Source organism: Hyalella azteca, unplaced genomic scaffold (assembly GCF_000764305.2).
Source record: "Hyalella azteca isolate HAZT.00-mixed unplaced genomic scaffold, Hazt_2.0.2 contig11274, whole genome shotgun sequence".
NCBI lineage: Eukaryota > Metazoa > Arthropoda > Malacostraca > Amphipoda > Hyalellidae > Hyalella > Hyalella azteca.
In genome coordinates, this window is record NW_025941275.1 from 333,124 (window position 1) to 342,035 (window position 8,912).

The following is an 8,912-nucleotide window of genomic DNA, read 5'->3' on the forward strand; positions in this document are numbered from 1 at the left end:
CTATCTGAGGTCTGAAAAGTTATTGTGCTTTGAAGTTTTATTCGTGATAACTAAAATTTAAGGTGTTGAAATTGCAGGATCAAAGATCTAGAAAATTTTATATAAAGTCTTGCAGTAATTTGAGTGAACAAATTTAAAATAAAAACAGCCCCAGTGTTCACAACGTCCGCTGCAGTTTTTTTTTTATAAATGCTGGTAGAAAAAAGTATTGACCTCAGACAGAAGCTAATTGGTGGTCTAACAAATAGTCAATCTCGCAAGCAAAGTCTGTAGTAAAGTTTGCGCCTCCAATTCTAAAACTGCCAGAAGTTTTCTTGGCGGTCACATGGTGGGTTTACAATCGGAAACAAGGGAGTGACCTTTCGTAAAGACAAATAATATGGATTATTTAACGCTGCACGGCATTTTACGTTGTGCGCTCCGAGGCTCTGCCTCACAACGTTACAAGCGGAAGAACATTTTTAGTGCAAGTGTTTGTTGTTGTTAGGTAATGACCAGAGGAACGTGTATTCCTAGACAGAATTCGAATTATGCCTCAAACTGTTAATCAATTGGTGTACAATTTACATTTTTTCATGCTTATTTTCTCCGAATGGTACTAGATAATCTAATGATAATATTCACCATCCTGACACAATTTTTACAATGACTCTAATTGCATTTACGGCACCACAAGAAACCAAACAAGCAAAAAAGTTTCTATGCGTCGATATCTAACTCGGTATCTTTTTCCTAGTCAGGAATTTTTGGGTCCGCAGGTGCACTCATGACTGGAAAAGTGCAGTCGTGACAGTAATTTTCTTGTCCCCCATCCTTATCATTTATCAGTCGCGTGAACATCTCTCCATGAATGGTGCGCAAATGAGACATGCGTCGTGCACAATAAGAGCGACATATTCGTGCGCAATTATTCCTCGCTAAAATCACCCTCTCAGCTTCAAAGCATCCCAAATGAAGGAGTTTGATGAGACTTCATATACATCAAAGCTTCTAATCAATTAGGCGATGCATCATTTTTGCAATTTCGTTCCAATTTGCTGGACTGAGCGAATCTGTTCCTGTTATAACATATTAGAATATTTAATTGCGTTAAGTGCAGGGATGTCTTGAGCACATCACCACGCCCTATAATATTTTATTTAAACATCTGAATATGTTAACAGAATATCAGTGAGAAAATTAGATCTTGAAATAAGACCAATGTAATTTATATGTTAATCTATCTATGAAAAATGGGAATCTTTCTGCGCTTCCTTAGTCAAGATATGTTAAATGTTTCGATGACTTGTATGCATTCAACGTTCTGAATGGCTTCATGATGTTCACTTGGGTACAAAAACGGGGAGTTTTCCCGAGTTTCTACCCAAAAATCTCACTCAGTTGTGAATAAATATAGATGTATTTATTGTTTAAATAATTTAATTAGCAGAATTTTTTGCAACTTTATACGTTGTGTACTGCCTATTGGATGTCAGGTTACACTGTTATGCCCTGCGTAGATCTCTTCATAATTTTGCCATCGTTCATTCATGTTAAAAATATGTTTTCATGTTTCTCTTCCTTTCTTCCAATTAATTTCTATCCTGAAATTTTTTTTATTTTTTTGCACCAAAAACACACTAAATTTTCGAAATATAGCGTCATCATAAATGGAATCTCGGCACGTAAAACCCAGTGAATTACAAAAAGCTTCATAGCAGACTGCCTCGATCGTATTATTCGTATTCATGAATATTTTGCAATCCTGCTAATGGATGCGGAACTGAAAGGATCAAACCGAGGTCAAGTTTAGGAACTCTGAAAAACAGGAATCCAACAGCCGTTACGAGTTTTCAAGCGTCGTGTGTTCAAGTAGGAAAAGATTTTCTCAAATATAATATAAATGAATACCTTCAACTGAACGACGTAGACGCTAGTAGCTTCACTGATGTTGCTGCAGCAGTTACTGTGGGATCAGTTTATTATAAGTTTATTAGTGAAATAATTTGTAAACAAAAAATATATGTCAGAATTTTACGCTGAATTTTACTTTACCTTTGGATTAAAATCAAACATTTAGCTCGTATCAGAAAGGCAATCCAAGGCTTGCAACAGAAATTCTTAAAAATAAAAATAAAATATGGAACGGTAATGATTATATAAATGCACTTTACTTCAAAGGCAATTAAATCCCAGCATGTGCTATTGAATCAAATTTTGAATGGCTAGGTTAAGTTGTATTTTTATGTGTCAGGCAGAGCATTTTGTCATATTTTGCCAGGCAGCGACACTTGATCCTAACCTAACCTAACACACCGCTTACATGAGTAAATAAATGCACTTTACTTCAAAGACAATTAAATCCCAACATGTGCTATTGAATCCAATTTCGAATAAACAATTTTTTGCATGAACAATTTTGCTTGTATTTTCGTTTTAATGAACAACATTTGTATTTATATAGCACTGTGCATGACCTCTAGAAACATTTAAAATCGTTTTTTTTTTTGTTCGTGTAGAACCATAAATATTATTTATTATTTACACAATATGCGATGGAATTTGTAGCTGGCAAAAAATTAGCCCACTATTAATGGAATAAAAAATTTCGAAACCAATGTATTTTTTGCGATAAAAATTACCGCTGTTATAGAAATTTTCCAGTTATTTGATCGTTCAAAATATTCAAAATACTAAATTTATATTACACCAAAAAGTTGTGATGATCTAAGTTTTCTGGAGTCTTCAACATAAGACTGCAAGTCTTCTTATAGTCTACTCTCTACATGTTCCCCAGCGGACATTTGTAATGAAGACCAGACCTCCTGAGACAAATAGGCCAGCAGACCGAGTGCCAATTTCGGACAGGACCCCTCAGGGCATCAAGGAGGCTGCGGCTATTGGAAACAAGTCGAAGCTTTTACACCTAGAAAATGATTCCTTCACGTTATTGATTCTTTCACGTTATTGATTCCTTCACGTTATAGATTCCTTCACGTTATAGATTCCTTCACGTTATTGATTCCTTCGCGTTATTGAGTCCTTCAAGTTATTGATTCCTTCGCGTTATTGAGTCCTTCAAGTTATTGATTCCTTCGCGTTATTGAGTCCTTCAAGTTATTAATTCCTTCACGTTATTGAGTCCTTCACGTTATTGAGTCCTTCACGTTATTGAGTCCTTCACGTTATTAATTCCTTCGCGTTATTGATTCTTTACGTTATCGATTCCTTCGCGTTATTGAGTCCTTCGCGTTATAGATTCCTTCACGTTATAGATTCCTTCACGTTATTGAGTCCTTCACGTTATTGAGTCCTTCACGTTATTAATTCCTTCGCGTTATTGATTCCTTTGCGTTATTGATTGATTCCTTCACTTTACTTCACTAGACTGAAGTTTCCTAAAACGAAATCTGTCATATTGAAACACTTCTTGTAACTGCATCTACTTAAAACGGTTCAGTTATGTTTTGGAAACAAATTAATGAAATAGTTATATTAAGGTTGAAAATTACGTAAGAAGCAATTAATATAAATAATACTTGCATTCTGCTTGGGCAAATACCTGAACATAAAGTCGATTCCCGAATGATTATTTGACGAATGGATATGAGTAATTTTGATAAAAATTACTCGATATAAAAGTCGATACTCGATTACTCGATATAAAAGTCAAATGGATATGAGTAATTTTGATATACGGCAACCGATGATTCAAGCTGACCATTGAACTCGAGCGCCGATATCAAAGACCTTATCACTTGTTGGAGTCTGGTTTCCATCATGTCTTGCCATCCATCTTTGAGATGTCTTCGCTCACACGAACTTCTGTCTGGCCTAAACTCCCTTCCTGGCCTACGATATCAAAGACGGAACTTAGGACATAAGTTAGGCCTAAAAACTGACGAGAGGCCTCAGCCAGTAAGATGTTCGTCCATAAAAAGAAGCATATACCTCCAGTGTAGGAATACCAGACCATGTGGCGTAGATTAGGTCCAATATAGACGGCAATAAGTCTTCAGTGGGTCATAAAGAACTCGGTGCTATAGTTGGCTTGTAAATGGAAGGTGCAGTTTAAAACTTGGAGAATGTGTCTCGTTAGACCTAAATCAAGTAACTTTCTAGCTAAATATTTGATGGCTGAGGCTCTAGAGACGAGTTTCTGGTCTTCAAGATCAATTCTTTGCTGTTGCAGACAATCAGAAACTCTTTTCAGGAAATTAATTGAGACAGAAGGCCACGATGAGGCAAGAGAAATATTTTAATATGAAATTAAATCTTTGTGGCTGTCTCTTTTTTTACAATGTTCGATGATTTACTGCTAAATCAATAAATATCCTCTCCATGATAAATTAATTGAAGATGCAAAATTGTTACTGCTTTATTAATTCTTGCAAAACTAAGCAATCCTCATTAGAGTATAAGTAACGAAATCTCTCCTGAAAGCAAAGTTTATTTGACAGCAATTCAGAAGAAAACTGCAGACAATATATAAAAAACTAAATCTTATAAATGACTTCCTTGTGACTGCATGCATTATGCATATTGGCCTATTATAAATAGCGGGTTTAGCGTTTATTAGGCTGTAGGCCTGTCGCCGATTCTTAACATAGCAGAACATCCACAGCTTGTTGCGGTCTCGAACTCGCAACTCATTGATTCAAATTCTGCTGTGCTTAACCGCCCGGCCTCCTCGCCGATTCTGACCAGAAATTGGCCCATGCACAGAGCTGGGAAACCTGGGATCGAACCCGCGCCTTTATGCTCCAATCTTGGTACCACTGGGCCACCCATAAACTATAAATATTTTTTTTTCTCGTCAAATTCATCATATGTGAGATTGTCGCTGTAAATACTTATCATTCATTTAACACTTATGTATCAGAACACACCGTTCTATATACGTCTAATCAAGTAATACTTCAGATAGGCACAAAGACTGCAAATGATTTCATGTCATCAGGACTTCGGCTTTACACATGCAGGCTCGCATCATCATCATCAGCAGCAAACTTCCTCATTCAAAAATGGTTAAAGGTTTCATGAAGTCAGCGGTCGTCAAGCTTCACACGGTGGAAGCTATTCACTTCATGGAGGCACAATTTCATTAAGTTTTGATTTGTATAATCAGCTTGGATTTTTTGAGCAGTACTCCAGTAAAGCAGCAGTGTTTTTTCCAGTTTTGAGCAGTACTCCAGTACTTTGTCATCAACACACATTTGTCCGGTTGTGATGGCCATAAAAAAGTCCTTTTTAAAGAGACCTTCTCTTTCAAACTTTTCCAACTGTGAAAAACATATGACTGTGAAAAAATGCATCTTTTCCAACTGTGAAAAACATGTGAAAAGCAAATAAAGACGCCCCTTTCAAGACACATATTTCAGTTTACCGAGTTGGGAATGGTCTTGGTTCTGCAGAGTTCTAAGGCAGAGTTGTCTGGAGAAGGCCTTAAGAGGGCAGTTCACAGCAGTTGTCCAGTGGGCCGTGACTTACAGCAAACTATTTTCTTGCAGCTGGCACAACTGGTCCCGAAGCAGCGATTCTTAGCAGCGTTCAGAAGACTGTCGCAGTTATTTTGTCTTCTCAGGACAGCAACTGATTGCTTAGGCTGTTTTTCTTTTACTTGCTCAGAGATTTGCGATTCTTTTTTTTTAGTACTTCAAGCTATGGTCAAGCAGTAGTCATAAATATTTTGAAACAAACAATAACCGAAGAAGTTATTCGATATTTAAATTGAACAGTACCGGCAGATGCGATGTGTAATATTTCTAATTTATGCAACGAAGAGCATGGTCATGTCTTCGTCATGTCTTTTGTGCTCATCGCTAATAACATCTGAATATCAGTTGAAATTTCCGTGTTAAAACAGGATTTAACTGAAATGCTGAAGCAATATTATGCTGAAAATATTAGAAATAAATTTTTTTCGTTTTCACCCGCATTAAATTTGCTATCAACCAAATTCAGATGATCCATTAGGCAGTTTCCTTTTTCAGAGAGCAATAAATGACCGTATCGATACTATGTTTTACACCCGTCTGTGACTGAGATGTAAGCATGTGGAAACTACTTTGCATGAACTACAAACAACTGCACAGAGTCTCAGTCAAACGGAATCAGTTCAGTTTCCCTCTTCATGTCGCGTTGGGGGGAGTCGATTCATTTTTCAACCTTATTGGTGAGCGAACTCATATATTATAACATTTCGTAACTAAGCACGCCGCATGTCAGGGAATTGATTGGTATACAGTATTGTTCACCATCATTTAGTAATTATCTTGACTTAGCATCAACAAATAAAACGGCTCATCTCATGATGCTAGTGACGAAAAAGCGGAAGTCCTAGTAACAAAGAATAGCTTGAGTGCAATGTATCATCGATTCAATCTTTGCAAATTACACTAATCATTTGCGGAGAAGTCCCTGTTTTAGCAATACTATATTCCATCACAAGCCTCCAATTTACGCGCTCTTGAGGCAAAGTTCCTTTAATTCTCCTCATAATTTACGTAGCGTCCGCTCTAACTTTCAGCAAACTTTTGAAGCGTTCCTGGAGCAGCCTAAACTAGGCCTAAGCTAGACGTACGTAAGCCTAAGCCAGACCAGAGCAAATACACAACTTAGGCCGAGAAGCCGTATATTTACGGAAACAACTTAGGATAAGCTTGCTGACGAGCGCGCATAACAAGCTTGTCTTTAGGGCCGATCGGATACATGCAGATGGCCGCATAAAAATGCCGCGCTCTCATCGTCCGACCAAAGTGGTGGCTGCAAACTGCCATGATGACACCGCAGCATAAAATTTATGCCATATTTTCCTGTTGTTTCACAAAATGTTGTCAAAAAGCAGCTGCAAGAACGCCTTGACTTTCATCAGTTGCATTTGAAAAATCGCTTGGTTCAGTTCTAAACCTCAGAAAAGGGTTGATTGATTTTGTATTAATTACCGCCAAAGACTTTTGCAAAAGTTGTAGAATTTGGATTAGTAGAACCACATTTGTTATTTAACTTGTAATTTAATTAGTGATAATTTCTTTATAAGAAGGATAAACTAAAAACTTGAATAAGCTTCGTAAAAAAGAAAACGGTGTAGTATGGGATGTGAATCTAACATCCCTAACTAAATTTAGAGTCGAGGGTGGCTCTGGATTAAGTAACGCATAGGACTCGGGGAGCATAGTCCAACAGCTTCCCTATAGTCCGCTTTTCGGTCTACATTCCGGTCCCCGAATCAGACAGCTACCAGCGCCTGGTACTTATTCTGCCAACTCTTGCTCTACTCTCAGGAGACTGTAAAGTCGGCCAGGAGGTTTTGACTAGTCGCTGATTGCGGTCAGTTGGCCAACTGACCCAGAATAACTCTAACGCGAGCATAGCGACTCTGGGGCGGAGGCTGAAGCATGCCTTGAATTTTGTTAGGCATGAAACTGACAAAATAGCCCTTTGTAGATAAAAATATTAAACATAGCTCGATTTATAAATAGCATATTATTTTTTCTGTCACTTTGAACCGTGTATGAATGTGTTTGTAATAAAGGACTTGAAAAACAAAAAATTTGAAAGCGGCTGAAGCCAGTTCACACGTTTGAAAATCCTGGACATCGCAAGGCTCGGCAAAGTCCTGAAGATAATCCTAGAGGCGCAGCTGAACACGCCTGCAGCTTGGTCTGCCGCGCAAACTTTAACTATTCTGGTAAGTTTCAGGTGCAAGAATTACCCAAAATGCTTCCAGAGATACACTCCAAAATTACGCCTTAGGAGCTGAAAATTCAGCAAAAGTCTCCTATGGAAGCTCATGAAAGGAAACTGAATATCATGGAGCGGTTGACAGATCAATTATTGACGGCGACGTTGACATGGCAGTCATATTGTGCTTGTCAACTGTCAACAAACAGTCAACGGGTGCTTGTTGTCTGTAGCTGTTTATGGTCTGCCTGTGGTCAAAATAAGTGCCAAGTGGATAAGAATTAATGGTATGACATCAGACTATTATATTATTATTAATATCATGGCAACTGATTTGCTTCCGATCATCCCCTATGCACGTGTTTGATATTATTTTTTAATTCGAACATATGGGCTTTAGAATTTTCAAAACCTTATCGCGGGCTCAGAAAATTCATGAATAATTTATTTCCTAATGCGACAGGACGTCGCCTTCTCGTCGAAATCAATATCTTGGTTCAAGGGACGGTAAACATACACCAGATGAGGGTTGTTAAAATCTTTATCCAAATTCTGCACACGAAAATTCAAATATTTCGTAACTTTACAGTCTTTTTAGCGCATTTTTATATATATATATATACAGTATATATATATTTAACTAAAGTAATATTCGACATTCTAACTGAGCATCGGGAAAAAATAGTTTCAAAAATCTCCATGAACTGCTTACACTGGTACGACAGTGATTAGGAAGCATACGAATATTATACCTTAGAATAATTTCGTGCGTTATGTGCAAGGAATGTTTTTTTTTTCAGCACACTGAACCAGCACATAAAAAACTCCGTTTGCAAATGGGCTAGGAAAACGGCTTGGGGATTTAAAATTCAATGAATTACGGGAATGTCCCTGAAAGTTGAGAAAATACTGTGTTATATTTGGGTATCACAAAATAAACTTATAATAGTCAATTTCGTACCTATAAACATCATTTCTTAGCATATAGGACTCTAAATATTTAGCATAATTTAATTCATCATTCATGGAACATTTTGGCAAATCTTCTTTGAAGTTTTCATAGCTTTCAATATCAACACTAATTCCTTTAACGACTTTTGTGCAACATAACAAACAAAAGTTACTGAAGTTTTAATCTTTAGTTTTTCAAGAAAATATTTATATTTCTGCCAAATCTCTTTCATAATTTTTGTTAGCGTATTAGAAAAATTTTGGCGTTGCAAAGTTCAGCACTTTAAGTTAAAATTATT